The sequence below is a fragment of the Cibotium barometz genome, chromosome 29 (assembly GCF_041138505.1).
Source record: "Cibotium barometz isolate CiBa-2024 chromosome 29, ASM4113850v1, whole genome shotgun sequence".
In the NCBI taxonomy this organism is placed as follows: domain Eukaryota; kingdom Viridiplantae; phylum Streptophyta; class Polypodiopsida; order Cyatheales; family Cibotiaceae; genus Cibotium; species Cibotium barometz.
Window position 1 is genome coordinate 3,338,884 of NC_141074.1, and position 19,422 is coordinate 3,358,305.

Here is a 19,422-nt window from a genome sequence, read left to right on the forward strand (position 1 = left end):
TTAGAGACCATTATGGATTGATGATCCAATTAGAGACCATTCTAATTATTTCTTTAATAATGAGCATTATCCCTTAGAAATTTTTTTTTTGAGATTTATCGGTCATAGTAGCGGAGCTATGGCAAAATTTTTATAGAAATTACGCATAAAATAAATTCATTTAAAGCATAAAAAGAGGACTTCCTACCATATTCTAGGAACTATCATCCTAGATTAATTAAAAGAATTTTATTATGCATGGAGATGTGGATGTTGCATGTAGATGTAGATGTATGGATGTGAGTGTGAATGTGGAGGTGGATGTATGCATGGGATGTGGATGTATGCATGTAGAAGTAGATGTATAGATGAGGATGTAAATAGAGATGTGGATGGATGCATGTAGATGTAGATGTATAGATATGGATGTGAATGTGGAGGTGGATGTATGCATGTAGATGTAGATGTGGATGTGGATGTATGCATGTAGATGTAGATGTATAGATGTGGATGTGAATGGGAGGTGGATGTATGCATGTAGATGTAGATGTATGAGGAGAATGTGAATGTGGATGTGGATGTGGATGTATGCATAGAGATGTGGATGTATGCATGTAGATGAGAATGTACGCATATAGATGTGGATGTATGGATGTGAATGTGCATGTAGATGTGGATGTATGGATGTGGATGCATGAATGTGCATGTAGATGTGGATGTGAAATTAGATGTATGGATGTAGATGTGGATGTGTGGATGTGGATGTGGATGTGGATGTGGATATATGTATGGATGTGAATATACGATATGTGATGTGAAGGAATATGAAGTGTTGAGATGGAAAATGATGTGATGGGATGAGTATACATATAAATGGAATATGGAATAAGTAATGTGGATTGATGAGGGATAATGTGGAAAAATGAAAGTAAAAATAGAAACTGTTTGTAAATGTTGTTTGTAAATGACTGTTTTATGTCAAGATTGCTGGGGGAGCATTGTGACTATCTTGTGATAAAGGTCGTGAGACCTAACTGATAATGTTGCAACTGCTGACGGAGAGTCAATGAAGGACGTCTCGCGTAGCAAGGTCGGCCGAGGTCTTGACCAGCCTCGGTGCGATTAAAATGGTGAGCTTCCGGTACGGTGGATGAGGGGCCAAGGAAGCGGCCTATGCGTGAAGCGCTAGGTTACCTGCGAAGGATCCTAGAGGGTGCTGACCATACGGTGCTCGGGCTCTGGGTCGCCTAGGATACCCATGCGTGCGTCGAGGAAGATATTGGAACAGAGTTGGAGTTGTTTTCTGAAATCGAGCATGGATCTGGTTGATTGACCTTGCTGGTCTTCAATGGATGAGTCCATGGCTCCTTATATGGATCCGTTGGTTGATCTTGCTGATCTTCAACGAGAGTCCATCTTGATAAGTGATTATATTGCCGAGTATTAAGGGCTAGGAACTAAGAAACGGCCCCTGAGTGGACAGGTGGTGAGCGTCCTAGTTGCCAATGATGCCATAGATACTCTGATGAAGGAATGATGGAAAATTAAGAATCAATTGGATAAATTGGAGGATGGTGATCAGTGATACTATGGTTTTATTAAAGGATTGTTTTAAATTGGTTGAATCTGTGAAAAGGCAATTTCATATTGGGTGTGTGAGTGGTGTGACTAGTTTTATTTTGCATGAACATCCGGCTAGGGGGTCTTGGAACTCTTTTCCTTGGTACCCGGGACAAAACCTAACCAAATTAAAAATTGGATCCCATCACTACAGTGGTTGGGTGGTTGGCTAACCCATGGGACTGGATGGGGTTAGGCTGGACTGATGGATCCGTAAATCGAGACTCAAACTTTTGTTTTTACGATAGAAAAAAATAAATCTCGGGCAGTAACTGTTCTATGGATAGGAATCAACGGCTGTGCCTCTTGAATGGGAAAAAAAGCGTTGATCCCAATGATCCAAGTGCAAGTTTCTTCCTTGAACTGACTAAGTATCTTATAGATGTAATTGGATCATCTCGATCAGAAATGATCTTGACTACGTTAGAGTAAAAAGTTATCCTGGTGGAATCGCCCGTGCTTTCCGGTAAAGGAAGTTTTTCCGGGTTCGGTTTTGGAACAACCGACGGATTAGTCGCTTATCCGGATATCCGTGGGCGAGGCCCCGAGTGTGGGACCCCTGTCCCGCGCGAGAAGCGCTACTTCCGCTGCCAGTACCCCGAATCCGTTGCTCGGTGGGAACAGGGATCTTACAGTTGGTATCAGAGCATTTGGTTAATAAAGATCAACTGAGAAGACAAATATATCAAAAATTTATCAAGAGACACAAAAAGATTATAATTGTGTGAGATAATTCATACAATTTGATATTCAAACTGAAACTTGTAATTTGGTAATTGGGTCTTCAAATGGAAGTACCGCAATTATATAAAATCCCTGACTTGCTTGAGGCCTAGACATGATGGTATTTACCTTATAATTCCAAGGGCCGTGACTACCCATATATACAGAGAGTATACTGCAGCTCTTTACTGACAGTATATACGAGTAAATCTAAGACTTGAAATTATAAGCGTTAATGCTATCCAGATGATGATTTCGAATGTGATTGATATGATTTTTAATTCTGTTTGAGAATTGATGAATTGATTTGGATTCTGATTGAAAATGCTGATTGAAAAATGTTGATTTTTAAAAATTAGTTGAAATATAAGGAAACCACAATGAGGGGGAATGGGACGAGTCCCTGTGATGATATTCATAACTAGAATGATGATAATGAATTCAGCAAATCACTATGAGATTAGTGGGTTGTGCTGTTAGTTTGCTACTGTTAATACTTGACCGGTAGATCAAGTTAAGGGGTGTCAAATTGAGAACTTGCTTGACTGAAATTTTCGTGGAGGAATGTTCCGAAGGAAACTTTTCGGTCTAATGGACCATTATCATGTTAAAGATATGAATGACATGATCTGAATGAATTGTTATTTAATGATGAGTTTTATATAAGGGATATTTATCCGAGTGTTCTGTTGGGTTGACCAGAATATAAGGAACCCCAGAATAAAATTGGATCTTAAGAAAAAGAGCTGTCCTCTACCTTGCGAGATGAGGACATCTCGCACTTTTTAAGTGGGGTAGAATGTAAGATTCCTCCCCAGCCTTCGAGGTATACAGGAGTAAGAATCTCCCTTTCTGATCTTATAATTATTCCCTCTCTAAAATAAAAGAAGTTCTTTATCTCTTGGGGAGTATAAGAAGTTATCCTCCAGATATTGTGACCTTATATCTGAATTCAATAAAAGTAGGTGACTTAGCCTACAAGTTTCTTTTATCTCCTCATCTCAAAATTCTTAATGCCTTCTATAGGAAAATGTGTCAAACTCAAAGCATGGAAAGATGGTAAAACTTCAGTGGCAAGCTACCGTTGGCTTCTAGGTTACGCTAGCTCCTTCCTTTATATAAGTCGTAACTTTTACTTGTCGCTCACAGTAATCTTACTCCCATCAATCTCCTTTCTTTCTTAATCTCCTTCATGGCTTGGCAACAGGAATTAGTTTTATCCCTGATGATTTCTCACCTTCAAGACGCAAGAGAGTCTGTGAAGAAAGACTTTATAGAACAGTATGAGCGCTCACTTTTTCCTCACCTAGGAACTTCTGTAGCGCAGACCAAATGGCGGACCTATCAAAACATAACTAGGGTAACACCCTGGGGTCAGCAGCACTTTCGTAACAATGTCCGCTTAGCCATGGTTATTGAAGCTTTGGGTTTGGGTCCCCGATACTACTGCGTCATGAGATCAAGGCATCTTGGGTTTTCTGAGCGGGTCTTCTTACTGGCGTGTTTTCTTCCTCATGAGAAGATATGCCTTTACCCCGTTTTTGGCTTGCCTCTCAGAGGTCCTTTTGTTAGATCACCTCATACCACTAAGATAGGTGCGGCAATAACCAGCAGAATCATTCCCATAGATGAGTTACCCTATACTTGTGCAGCTTGTGAGGACTGCTTTTGTGACCATATGATGGACGGGCTTATGGAAGTGTAAAGAGTTCTTCTATCTTTACTGTATAAGTCCCGTGAATGAATAAAGTTTAAATCTTGTTCTTATTTGAATCTTGCTCTCTTTAAGACTTTTCTTGGTGGTTAATCATGATTAAAATTTTTCTCTAAGTCTCATATTCGTGCACCTTGCGAGATGAGGACATCCCAAGTTGCGAGATGAGGACATCTCGCGTTTTTTAAGTGGGGTAGAATGTAAGATTCCTCCCCCAACCCCTTTTGATGTCTAGTATATTCCCCTGTAATTAATTCCTTTTCTGAAATATAAGAGATCTTGTTTGTGACTGTTTTAACCTAGAGAGAGAAAATATTCTAGAGAGAGAATATTTTGATTTTGAATATTTCTGGATAGAAAAATATCTCTTATAATTCAGATGAGTTCCCCTGAAACAGAAATTTAAAAAAGAATTTTCCAATGTGCAATTGGAATTAATTGGAAATAGGTATAAAGAACCTTAGCCTAAGGGTCTAGATTTTCATAAATCTTTAGACTATGGTCCAATTAAGGTTCCTATGGGCCAATAGCATCAATCCATGTGTAGGGAGGAGATAAATCCAAATTGTAAAAAGAAAATACCCAAAAATGAGTAAATGCTCACATGAGGTGAAGAGTTGAAAATGTACAAGGTTTATTAGTAAAAAAAAAACTATATTAAAAATATGAGATATTTTGGGAATAATGATTTTATTATGACACATATGTAAGGAAGGGGAGTCCCTTAAATGCTCACATAAGATGAAGAGTTGAAAATGTAAAAGGTTTATTAGTAAAAAACTATGAGCAATTTTAAAATGATTCCATTATGACACATATGTAAGGAAGGAGAGTTCTTTAAAGGAGGTGCATATTTCACATAAGATGAAGAGTTGAAAATGTACAAGGTTTATTAATAAAAAACTATGAGCAATATTAAAAATATGAGATATTTTGGGAATAATGATTTTATTATGACACATATGTAAGGAAGGGGAGTCCCTTAAATGCTCACATAAGATGAAGAGTTGAAAATGTACAAGGCTTATTAGTAAAAAACTATGAGCAATATTAAAATGATTCCATTATGACACATATGTAAGGAAGGGGAATTCTCTAAAGGAGGTGCATATTTCACATGCTTGAATAAATTTTAAACTCATAAAAATTGAGATATTTTATCTCTCCTCTCTCCTCATTCAAGTCTGGTTCCAAAAAGTTAGCTTAACTGACCTAAAAATGGTCAAAAAGTGACCTAACTGACTTGGAAAATTCTAGAATCAGTTTGTTTGGTTAGGAGCTCAAATTTTCCTATAAATAGAAGCCTTCCCTTGTTGCAAAATATATAGTGTCTTATGCCTTGTTACTCTACTCCACCTAAGCCAAAATATATAGTGTCTTATGCCTTGTTACTCTACTCCACCTAAGCCAAAATAGATAGTGTCTTATGCCTTGTTACTCTACTCCACCTAAGCCAAAATAGATAGTGTCTTATGCCTTGTTACTCTACTCCACCTAAGCCAAAATATATAGTGTCTTATGCCTTGTTACTCTACTCCACCTAAGCCAAAATACATAGTGTCTTATGCCTTGTTACTCTACTCCACCTAAGCCAAAATACATAGTGTCTTATGCCTTGTTACTCTACTCCACCTAAGCCAAAATATAGAGTGTCTTATGCATTGTTACTCTACTCTACCTAAGCCAAGAACTGTGAATTCTTTAATAATTCACTAGTTTTTGATACTTCTCTCTTTCTTCAATCCCCATTGGTGGCTCCATCAACATACTAAACCAATTGATTGGTTGGGGGCCTCTACCGTGAATAAAGAATCAAGCAAATCATAAGGTAAGTATATTGAATTTTGGTCTTTTCTATAATTTCTCAATGATTCTCTCTTCTCAACCCCTCTCAAGCTTGAGAAGTTTAATTGGTATGGTTTTTTAAATGCTATTGAAGTTAATTGGTGAATAGTAGTGAAGAGTTACATAATTTAATAAATGCTATAGAAGCTAATTTCCATTTATGTTTAAATTCTAATGGTTTTTATGTAATTTCTCTCTCTCACTCAAGAAATGGTCATACTCATGACCCATTCTCAATCCAAATGAAGCTTTTCATAAAGCTTTTCCTTAATCCAAGATTAAGCTATGCTTGAGGCCAAATTAATGGCTTTTTGCTATGCTTTTAGTTATGCACATTGATGATTCCATCCATTATGGATTGATGACCCAATTAGAGACCATTCTAATTGTTTTCTTAATGATCCAATTAGAGACCATTATGGATTGATGATCCAATTAGAGACCATTCTAATTATTTCTTTAATAATGAGCTTTATCCCTTAGAAATTTTTTTTTTGGAGATTTATCGGTCATAGTAGCGGAGCTATGGCAAAATTTTTATAGAAATTACGCATAAAATAAATTCATTTAAAGCATAAAAAGAGGACTTCCTACCATATTCTAGGAACTATCATCCTAGATTAATTAAAAGAATTTTATTATGCATGGAGATGTGGATGTTGCATGTAGATGTAGATGTATGGATGTGAGTGTGAATGTGGAGGTGGATGTATGCATGGGATGTGGATGTATGCATGTAGAAGTAGATGTATAGATGAGGATGTAAATAGAGATGTGGATGGATGCATGTAGATGTAGATGTATAGATGTGGATGTGAATGTGGAGGTGGATGTATGCATGTAGATGTAGATGTGGATGTGGATGCATGCATGTAGATGTAGATGTATAGATGTGGATGTGAATGGGAGGTAGATGTATGCATGTAGATGTAGATGTATGAGGAGAATGTGAATGTGGATGTGGATGTGGATGTATGCATGTAGATGAGAATGTACGCATATAGATGTGGATGTATGGATGTGAATGTGCATGTAGATGTGGATGTATGGATGTGGATGCATGAATGTGCATGTAGATGTGGATGTGAAATTAGATGTATGGATGTAGATGTGGATGTGTGGATGTGGATGTGGATGTGGATATATGTATGGATGTGAATATACGATATGTGATGTGAAGAAATATGAAGTGTTGAGATGGAAAATGATGTGATGGGATGAGTATACATATAAATGGAATATGGAATAAGTAATGTGGATTGATGAGGGATAATGTGGAAAAATGAAAGTAAAAATAGAAACTGTTTGTAAATGCTGTTTGTAAATGGCCGTTTTATGTCAAGATTGCTGGGGGAGCATTGTGACTATCTTGTGATAAAGGTCGTGAGACCTAACTGATAATGTTGCAATTGCTGACGGAGAGTCAATGAAGGACGTCTCGCGTAGCAAGGTCGGCCGAGGTCTTGACCAGCCTCGGTGCGATTAAAATGGTGAGCTTCCGGTACGGTGGATGAGGGGCCAAGGAAGCGGCCTATGCGTGAAGCGCTAGGTTACCTGCGAAGGATCCTAGAGGGTGCTGACCATACGGTGCTCGGGCTCTGGGTCGCCTAGGATACCCATGCGTGCGTCGAGGAAGATATTGGAACAGAGTTGGAGTTGTTTTCTGAAATCGAGCATGGATCTGGTTGGTTGACCTTGCTGGTCTTCAATGGATGAGTCCATGGCTCCTTATATGGATCCGTTGGTTGATCTTGCTGATCTTCAACGAGAGTCCATCTTGATAAGTGATTATATTGCCGAGTATTAAGGGCTAGGAACTAAGAAACGGCCCCTAAGTGGACAGGTGGTGAGCGTCCTAGTTGCCAATGATGCCATAGATACTCTGATGAAGGAATGATGGAAAATTAAGAATCAACTGGATAAATTGGAGGATGGTGATCAGTGATACTATGGTTTTATTAAAGGATTGTTTTAAACTGGTTGAATCTGTGAAAAGGCAATTTCATATTGGGTGTGTGAGTGGTGTGACTAGTTTTATTTTGCATGAACATCCGGCTAGGGGGTCTTGGAACTCTTTTCCTTGGTACCCGGGACAAAACCTAACCAAATTAAAAATTGGATCCCATCACTACAGTGGTTGGGTGGTTGGCTAACCCATGGGACTGGATGGGGTTAGGCTGGACTGATGGATCCGTAAATCGAGACTCAAACTTTTGTTTTTACGATAGAAAAAAATAAATCCCGGGGAGTAACTGTTCTATGGATAGGAATCAACGGCTGTGCCTCTTGAATGGGGAAAAAAGCGTTGATCCCAATGATCCAAGTGCAAGTTTCTTCCTTGAACTGACTAAGTATCTTATAGATGTAATTGGATCATCTCGATCAGAAATGATCTTGACTACGTTAGAGTAAAAAGTTATCCTGGTGGAATCGCCCGTGCTTTCCGGTAAAGGAAGTTTTTCCGGGTTCGGTTTTGGAACAACCGACGGATTAGTCGCTTATCCGGATATCCGTGGGCGAGGCCCCGAGTGTGGGACCCCTGTCCCGCGCGAGAAGCGCTACTTCCGCTGCCAGTACCCCGAATCCGTTACTCGGTGGGAACAGGGATCTTACAGAATGCACCCAATGCTCAACCACATTGAGCATTGGGTGCATTCGGAGAGAGTTTGGGCTCTCCAAATGTACCCAATGTACTACCGTTGTGCATACGGTAGTACCCAATGTACTACCATAGATTGCCTGAGTGGCAAAAAATTGAAAATCTTAGATCTACTCCAATTGGGGGGTTCAATTCACAAACTAACCACATGGGGGGATACATCCAACATGGGACTAACATGCCATAGCATCAAAATCACTTTTAAAGCTTCAATGTGGGCACAAGAGCAAAAATTGCTGCCAAAGTCTGAATCTGAGCAAAAAACATGGCAAATAAACTACTTGAAAAAACTCATTTGAAATGGGTGTGGCATCATTAGCTTCTACACATCATAGGAAATAAGGGGATGTGTTCAAAATTGCAAAAAAATGCATATTGATTTAAAAAATCCAAAGTACTTGGACTTCTCACCCAAATCCTTCCGAAAACCAAAAAATATAGAGACTCCATCATTGCATTTTCTTAGAGAAAAAAAAGTGGATTGAACACTATGCCCATGCCTCTGGCAGGCCAAAAATGATTGTTAAAAACCACTACCTAGTCCCTAGAGTGGATGATTAGCTAGACAAGCGGTGCAAGTGTTTTCAATAAACTTGATTTGAAATAGGGCTATCATCAAGTCTACATGGATTCATTTGACATATTTAAAAATGTATTTTGCACACAATGAGGACACTATGAGTTCAATGTCATGCCCTTTGGACTCAGTCATGTCCCTACTACTTTTGCGTGCATAATGAACAGATTTTTTAATGACCATCAAGACTTTGTTATTGTGCTTTTTGATGACATATTGGTTTTTAGTCACCCTCAAGAAGAGCACCAAGAACGCTTATCCACTATATTTCACCTCTTGAGAAAAAATGAATTGTATGTGAACCCAGATAAAAGCCAATTCTTACAAACAAAAATTGAATATTTAGGTCGGATTGTCTTAGCACATTGCATAAGAGTAGACCCTAAAAAGGTCCAAACTGTTCAAAATTGGCCTACACCTAAAAATTTTAATGAAGTTAGAAAGTTTCTAGGTGTATCACACTTTTGTCATAAATTTGTTAAAAATTTCTCGCATTTCCTTGTTGTTGACTGTACTACTTCTCAAGGTGATAGCGAGCATAAACCGTTTGAAACATTGTTGGGATTCTTTTTTGGCTTAGTTTTGTGGAATTTATATATGGATGCATGATTAAGGTTATGGATGCCCAATGCCCTCGGCATAGTGGTTGGCCTTGATCACTTGTGTACATACTACAATGTGTCCCTTTGTCAATACCTTATCGGGAGGTTGGATGTTGGAATTGACTTCTTTCTTTCTCTAGTATCGCTCTAAATTTTATGTAAACATGGTTTTTGTTTGGACAAATTCAAATGCAATATGGTTTAGAGTTCATTTCACATGGAAAGTATGATGCACAAGATTGCATGGTATCTAGGATGTTGTGGTGTGTATCTATAAAAAGTGATGGGAAATTATTTGAAAAGCTTAATTATGCTGTCAAAAGGAATCTTGAAAATTTTGGTAACATTTGGTGTCTGTTTGATCAAATTCCCCCTTTAAGGGATGTTTTTTATGTAATGGCAAGAAATGTAGTAGAGCCGACATATTTTGGGGGGTTTTGGTAAAAAAGGAACCAAAAGTTCCACATCACTCAAGATTCTATGATTTTTATGAGTGAGGACTCTTTATGAACAAGAAAACCAGCCCATCTCTCTCTCCTTGGGGGTTGTACAAGGGTTTCTCCCAAGCTCATGTTGTGTTGTCTTGTACCCGTCTTCATCATATTTCTCCATGTTTGGAATGACAAGAGTATGAATTAAAGCTTATTAGTGTCAAATAAGTGATTATGAAAGTTTTTAAAGTGTGTGGCTTTGCGTGTTCATGGAGAATTAAGGACAAAGGAGGAGGCTTGTTTTGCACAATTTGTGGGTACAACTATGCAATTAGAGGCGATAGATATATTTGGAACAAAAGATTTGGGAGGGAAGTGAATTATCTATGCTTTAGATAGTGGGTTTTTTGGGCCAATCATGTTGTATGATTGAATGAAATTTTCTTTCTTGGTCGTTAGTGATGGCTACAAAGCAAAACCTCTAAGTACCTTAACTTGCTTTGTAGACTATTTATGGTTAGCAGTTGCTTGAAAATCCTAAAAGTCAAGGCTCAAGTTGATTAGAGGAAGAATCATTCATGTGTTTTTTGTGAAGGTTTTATGTCAGGAAAGTTTTAAGCAAGATTGGGTTTGCGAACAGAGAAAAGGTTTTGTTGATGTGCTTGAAGCTTTGACTCCTATTTGCTCATGTTGATGTGCTCATGAGCCTTTTTCCTCTTGTTTTAATCCTTTTATCATGCTACTTGTGGTGTTCTTGTTTTGGGCATGTGTCGCTAAGTATTTGGTGTTTGGTTGTTGTTTGTACCCCTTATATGTCTCTTCAATTCTAAGGTTGGAGGGTGAGTGGCTAGAGAGGCAAAATTTTCATTTCTTTTATCACCACCCAACAACTTTTGGTGCCCCCACTAAGGAGCTTGCTCAAGTTCTTTCATCTCACAACAAGGAAGTTACTATCACATTTAATTATCCAAAGCTCCATGGCAACATACGTGAAGATGTCTCACTTTTTCTAGACTAGATGGAAATTGCTTGTACAAGCAATCATATAGTGTATCTTGCACAGGTCTTGCGGCTCTTATAGATATGTGTCAAAGGGGATGCACAAAAATGGTTATAGCCCTTTACGATAAAGTTGGTTGCTATAGACCCACCAATAAAAGTTACAGTAGAGTCTTTAAAAGAGTCCTTAAAGGTTGAGTTTTGTAAAGTCAATGATTTTGAAAAGACTTGGAATGCCATATCAAGAGCCTATGACAGGGTGAGATTAAGTCACTAAAGTCTTATGTGAAGCAATTTGTGGACCTATGGGAGAAATTATATGGGGCCCTTGTGTCAGAGCACCCCGCCCACATGATGAAGAAAGACCATTGTTTGGAGAGTTTAAAGCCCAGTTTGTGGTGAAAGGTGGAGCTAAAAAAGCCTACAGCTTTTAAGGATGCAGCGCGTGCAACAAAAAGTAAGGAATGGAAATATCAATAGCTCACCCAAATGGGGTGGGGGTTCCTAAGATCAAGATAGAGACTAGGAGAATGGAAACTATTCCTATTCTTATTCCAAGTGTGATTCGAGTTGCAGCAATTCATGTGACTCACGGCTACAGTGCTTGCAACACCTGTTTAAGACAACAAAATGAAAATGGAATTGAAGCAGATGGTGGACCTCATGAAGAAATTCACCCTAAATTTAATGAACTACTAGTGGTAGAGGGTTTTATGGTGGAAGAGTGAGGTTCCCAGTCACTTGTTATAATTACAAGGAGCTTTGTCATTATTCTCCATAATGCAACAAACCACCGGGGATGTGTTTCCTTTACCATGGTCCATCATAGATACCCTACAGGTCCAATGATTATGGAATTGAGATTAAAAGTGAAGCAGGTCCTAGCAGATTCAGTGTAGATGAGAAGGGTAAAGCCAAGGCCATAAATGTCATCACTTTAGAAAAAACCAAGTAGGTAGAACCAGATGTTATGCCAATTGAAAAGAGGACTACTTAAGAGAAGCTAACAAAGGGATTACAAATCCAAGCAAAAAGAAAGGCAAAATGAAAGAAGCTAATGATGCAACAAATAAGAAAAAGAAGGGACCTTAAAGGAAATTTCAAACTTCAGAGTTTCCATTGGGGTGTTAGCGGCTCGCCGCGACGGACGTCTATAGCATAGCATACATGCACTAACATAAATATGTCAATACAAGGGAAGTGACCCGACTAGCGCGTGGAGGCTACGAGAGCTTGTCAAGGATCACGGTATTCACACACATAGAAGAGGGCAAGCTACTTACACATTCACATACGCACACACATTCTAGCAAAAAGGACAAATCCTATTCATAGACACACACAATGCATGCTAAGGATTAAAGAGGAAGTGTGGGGAGTTGTGGGTTCACCTAATGGCTGAATGCATTCAAATGGAAGCTTTAATGGAAAGCTTACACACACACACACACACAAGAGGGAGACACTCTCTCTCTAATGTATACACAAAATTGAAGCTACCATAGCCTAGAGCAACCCAAGGCTACACCATTGAACCATTTACACACATTAAAACTTCATTAATCAAAGATTAATTGCACACACACACACTCTTTAACCTAAAGAACACACACACATTAGCTACTCATTCCTTAATCCAAAACGAATGATTAGGCAATAGAAATGTAGACAATGATGGAGGCAAGAACCTTTCTTTGCATTAGAACGGAAGAATGTACACGAATCGCGCGTAGGAAGCGCCGCAAGATGCTTCTCTTCTATTTTAGTGAGCTCCTCTCAGTTTACACGATAGAATTAGGATCCTTCTAAAAACCTAGCTCATTGACTTATATACTTCCTAGGCTTTTTAGAAAACTGACTTTCACGGTGAGTGTCCGCACTTACAAGCTGGAAGCCTTTTAGCCCCGAATTACATGACCGTAATTAATTACAAGGCTTTGACAGGAAAGTATTTTAAAATACAGAGCTTTTTATAGGACTCAAAAAAATAATAATCTTTGCCAATTTCCCGCGCTCGTTTTTGTCTTTGTTGCTTCTTCTTCCTGCTTGTCTTTGTTAAAAAATATGGCAAACACCTTCACTAAAATGATGTGTAGGGCACATACCTTGTAACTAGCACTATGCACTAAAGTCATAGATTATGGGCAAATGGATACAAAGGTTATTATGCAATCTTACCATGATGTCAAAGAGTCATTTAGAAGCTCAACATCAGCCAAAGGGGTCGTGATCCCTTGATTAGGTAGCATTGGTGTGATTAGCAAGATTCTAGGGTTGGTGGTCACTTTTAGGTGCTTGAATCTAGGAGGGAAGGTGGAGATGATTTAGATGATGATTAACACCTAATCTTGAGCTTAATCCTCATGTACTTCAGCCTATATAAAGAGGCTCTCATCTATTCAAATCAACACATTTTATTGCCCCTCACTTATGTTGTCATTATGCTCATCATTATGCTAATTACTTCTTGATTAGTAGCTTAACTTCATCTTCTTCATTTCTATTCAACTATGCAATGGAGCTAGTGTTTGATCCTCCTTAGAATGGTTTTTAACATGGTATCAGAGCTAGGACTAGCCCATGCATTTAGAATCAAGCCCCATCTTATTTGCTTAGCAAGAGATTAGTGAAAATTAGGGTTTCATTAGCTTTTATGGGTTTCCTAGAAAATAGGATCTAGAATAGCAGCTGAGTGGAGGCCTTGGTGCTCACAAACCACGTAACCATTGCCAAAATCCTTTTTGTGGGCACTTCACCAGCAATATTGCTAAGGGGCATGGCACCTCAATTGCACCATTCATAGCTCCACGTCGCCGGCAACTTCGTTTTCCCCAAAACAGGCACGTTCTTGATAGGCGACCACCAAAAGTATTGTTGCAGCTCACACACATCAAATTGGTCTAATTCCTCTTAGGTGTGGCTTCATTGGAACCTAAAATTACTCCTCCTAAGAGGGTTTTGCAAATGATTGAGTGTGCTTCACACACCAAGCAAAAAACCAGGGTGCTGTCCAGAACTGCCATAGCCAGAAAAGGTACTTTGGTAAATTTGAGATTACTCATTGATTAAGTTGCTTAAGCAAGTGTTTGTGGGCTCTAAAATCATCTAGACATACTGCTATTCAATGCCCTTGAAGATTTTTAGCTTATTCTTTGTGCAACTCCTTCAAATATTGACTCCAAGTGAGCTCATTTCTCTGCATAGTGAGCAGAATATTCAACTCCACTAATCAATGATTAATCTATCATAATCCTTATCATTTGGTGCAATAAGTGGTTCATGCATGTCATTAGGGACTTGCTACATCCCCTTATTACTTCACACTTAATTTGCCCCTTGATTAGGTGTCTCCCTTGCTTCCCACAAATCAATATATTTTCTGGTTTTATCTTTTGGAAAGCATATGCTAAATAACTTGATTTAGCACTATTCTTTGGTCTTAATCTCTCTTGTAAAAGGGTAGACACTGCCTCAATCATCAGAGGTAAGACCCCCTTCATTCCATATCATAATGGCTACCAAGGATTCTCCATCAATGCGCTTTAAAGGTCATGGTTTTCACACATGGCAAACCCGCATCAAGTTAATGCTCATGAAGAAGGGGCTCTTCAACATAGTAAATGGGAATGAGAAGAAGCCAAGGACTCTTGCTGATGTTCCTTGTTGGGAAGTAAGAGATGACAAATCTCGTGCCATCATCACATTGGAGCTTGATGACACTTACATTCATCATGTGGATGGATGCGAAACTTCCAAGGAAGTTTGGGACCAACTCACAACTCTATTTGGGGCTCGATCTAAAAGTTCAAAGTTTGGTTTGCTCATTGAATTTTTTAAGCTAGAAATGAAGTCTGACACATCCCTAGCCTCACATTTGAACTACATGAAAGGCCTATAAACACAACTTGCAGGAATAGGTCTTAAGATGGATGAAGATGTCTCCATTGGTGTATTACTTAAATCTTTACCTGAAGAATATGACCATGTGGTCACAACCTTGACCAATATGCCAATATCAAAGCTTGTGGACATTGAAGCATCTCTTCTTGAGGAGGAGAGAAAACTAAAGACCAAGCAAATGGAGTCTCCATCGTCATCAACCTTGTCTACTAAAAATGCTTATTATGCAGGATCTAGTAGGTATGGCAAGAACAAAGGCAACTACAACAAGGGCTACAACAACAACAATCTCATTTGTGACTTTTGTCACAAACCTGGCCATGTAGAGAAGAATTGTTTTGCCAAGAAGAAGATGCAACGAGTCTACATCATGGAAGAAGTGCAGCAGGAAGAAGACCAAGAAGAAGAAAAAGATGAAGACAAGGGCCATCATCATGAGGCCCTATCTATGATTAGATCAAATCATTTATTCTAAAGTGCTAAAAGCAAGGGCATGCCCTATACACATGGGTGTCCTCTTCACTCATACATGTAGCCACGTCTTGTCACACTCTTCTAAAGTCGTCCCATACCTCTTTTGTACGCATGACTAAAGCCTGTGAGTTCACATTGGCATAACCTATGTATGGCATTGCTAGTCAGACCATGCTCATGCATGCTATCACTGAGCATTGGGTGGTTAATTAGGCTCATGAGAGTCAGCATGACCAACTACATCATTGAGTGGATTCAGTGTTTGAGGAGGGGTGTTAAAAAATATGGCAAACACCTTCACTAAAATGATGTGTAGGGCACATACCTTGTAACTAGCACTATGCACTAAAGTCATAGATTATGGGCAAATGGATACAAAGGTTATTATGCAATCTTACCATGATGTAAAAGAGTCATTTAGGAGCTCAACATCAGCCAAAGGGGTCGTGATACCTTGATTAGGTAGCATTGGTGTGATTAGCAAGATTCTAGGGTTGGTGGTCACTTTTAGGTGCTTGAATCTAGGAGGGAAGGTGGAGATGATTTAGATGATGATTAACACCTAATCTTGAGCTTAATCCTCATGTACTTCAGCCTATATAAAGAGGCTCTCATCTATTGAAATCAACACATTTTATTGCCCCTCACTTATGTTGTCATTATGCTCATCATTATGCTAATTACTTCTTGATTAGTAGCTTAACTTCATCTTCTTCATTTCTATTCAACTATGCAATGGAGCTAGTGTTTGATCCTCCTTAGAATGGATTTTAACAGTCTTTACTCTTCCTTCTCGCTTGCTCCATGTACAACTTTTTTCACTTTTAAGTCGGCGCTAGCTTGCTGAAACACTCCCCCCCTCCTATTTAAGTGTCTGTCCTGGACACTTCCATTTGGTGTTGTAGGCGTCAAGGGTACTGCTTTGTTGCGGTGTACTTCTTGTGGCAGTTGATGTTTTCAAGCTGGTGGCTTCCACTTCTTGTGCTTTTCTTCTTGATGGCTTTGGTTGTCTGCCTTGAGCTGCTTGTTATGTTAGGTTCTTCGTTGTGTCTCCATTTCGTCTTCAAGCTTGGATTTGCAATTCTTGAACATTTGAAGGCTGGCTAAGTAATTTGACTTTATGTGGCCAACTTTGAGATGAGATCACAAGTATTATTGGTGGTAATGTAAAAAGGAAAATAAAAAACAATAAAAGGGAATAAAAGTTTAGGTCTAAAACCTAGATATGTCAAAGGGAAAAACCCAGTAGGAAAAAGTGCCTTTGATTTCAGATCTTATTAGTGATGGTGTTTATGAGCATATAGTAGAGAAAGTTATGTTATGCTAAGTTCTCCATAAGTGGATGGTGTAGGGTGTAGTGCATTGGCAGTGCATGGGTTTAGCAATTGAAGAGTGCCTAATGCTTGTGTCCAAGAGTGGGACACCCTAGTATGCATACAGAGAAAATGCAATTAAAACTTTATGCAGTGCGAGAGAAAATTCATGATGGGTACTTTGAGAAGTGGATGTAGCCATTAGAGCACTATAAGTTGCTTCAATAGCTGCCATCTCTTCCAAAAGGGCTTTTGTTGTTGAGGTTTCTCAGCTCATCTCACTGTGCATCCGTGCGTGAGTGTAGGACTTCTCCGCCACTCCTCCGACTCTTAAAGTAGTAGAATTAGACTCTTATGCTCATCTCATCCACCAGCATGAGCGACACAGTTATCTAGCTCAACTCTCTAGGTTAAGCTTATACCTATTAACTAAGATGCATACACAGAGTCTAGTAGGACTAAAAAGCTTTTGGGACTGATGCTCATTTAGCGGCTTAGCTGCCCGACTCTTGACTCTTATGTCCCCAGCTGGGTGATGACTTGGACTTTTACAAAATGTTCTCTGAATAGCTTAGAATGATCTTGATGTCCGAACAATTTGTTGTTGATCACCTGGAAGTTAATTTTCATCTATTTCTAAGTTTGAAAGCTTCGATGGCATCCTGAAGAGATGCACTATTTTGTAGATACTGCATGGCTTGTTTTAGTGCAAAGATGCCTTAACTTCTTAGGTGAGCTGCTTTTCTTTGATGTTTTCTTTGATGTATCTCCCCCCTCTTGTTCTTAGCATAATTGACATGTGCAGGTGCATGGGTGTCCAACAATGTGCCTAATGCATGGCCGTGTAATGTGGCCCTATATGCGTACACAGTCAATGCATTGTTAACAACATGCGGTGCACGAGGAGGATCTTGGATCAATTGGATCCAAGGGTTGTTGATGACGAGCCTTGTGAAGCTAAATACTTCTCGACTTCGCGTAGTACATCAAGCCTTTGTTGTTCTAGTAGGTAAGTAAACTGTTGTACAACATTTGTACAATACCTTGGTACCATGGTTTCCACTTTCGAGAAGGAAGTAGATGTTACCTGTGTAGTTAGTGGCTTTGGTACCCACTTTCCTTTCTCCTGTTTGGTTGCATTTGTTGATGGCCTGCTGGCCGGCTTTGACTTTTCCTTTTCCTTGGTTTCTGGCATTGCCATAGCTTTATGTGGTGGCTGATCATGTGCTTTCTTTGGTAGCCACACTTGTTTTGTTTGAGTGACCTTTGGAGACTTTGTTGGATTGGCATTGAAAGTCTGTTCAGGTCGAGGTTGGGTTGTCTTTGGCAGCCATATGTACTTTGTTCCCTCATGGTAGCTTTGTGCTTGGAGGGTTATCTTCTTTACCCACCTACTGGTTGTTCATTGAGAAGCCCACTGATTTGATGACTTTGACGTGTTCTTTTGCTTATGGGGCTCTCGTTGTTTTGGAACCTATTTCTCTGCTATCACCCTTGATTGGCGTTGTGGTGACTTTCTTTTTGTGACAGGGACTATTCCTTTAGGTACCCACATCTGTGATTGTCCTTGTTGTGCTTCCTTTATATTCTTGGGAATCCACACTTGGTTGCTTGACTTTGGCTTTCTTTGCTTTTGATGACCTTGCTGTGTTCCCTTGAATCTCTTCGTTTGTCATTTGTTGACTGATTGGCACTGTTTTAAGGGTGCTACCACCTTTGTTCTTTATTTCACAGTGTGCTTTCCTTGGCGGTAAGGTACCCACAAAGATTGGTTTCCTTTCTGAGCCGCGACAAGCGCCTTGGATATCCGAATTCCTGTGTATTGTCTTGGCTCCTGCTTGTTTTACCCACCTGTCGTTTTGTTGACTTTGTTGTCTCTTCCGTTGGCTTAGCAATTGGTGGTACGTGGGGTATATTTGAGATGTTTGGATCTTCATCAGCAGTGATTGTCTGTGTTGGCTGTGTATCCATCTCATCATCAGTGTCTGATTCGTCCATGTAATATTTATTGGAGATGAATGATTCGAACATTGTATCACCATTCATCTCAAATTCTACTCCGTCCTTCTTCCAATTGTGGCGTGCGTTGTACTTTCTTTGCCATGGGGTTCTCAGAATCACTGGCGTGTTTGTCTTTCCTGGCTTCATGACATAGAATCTATGTCGCACATTAGTTTTATTAATGAAAATATCAAGATGAAAGTAACCAATGCTGCCCGTTTTATTAATGAAAATATCAAGATGAAAGTAACCAATGCTGCCCGTTTTATTGCACGTAAATGTAGTCAACTTTATGTTTGTTGTCTCAAGTGTTGGTTGGTTTTTGAGAGACTGCCATTTGTCATAGCTCAAGGTGTTTATATCTGCCCCAGAATCAATCAAAGCATATGTCATTAGGCGCTCTTGGCCTATATAGACTATGACTTGTGGTCTGACTTGAAAGTCTTTGCCATCAAGGCTTCACTAAAAGGGGAGGGTTTTTACCGCGTTCATAGCCCCCCCAATACAAAGGATTTTTTAGAGGTCTAAATTTACGGATATGCGGTAATGCCCGCAGCAATGGATCACGCGGTAATAAGCTCGGTA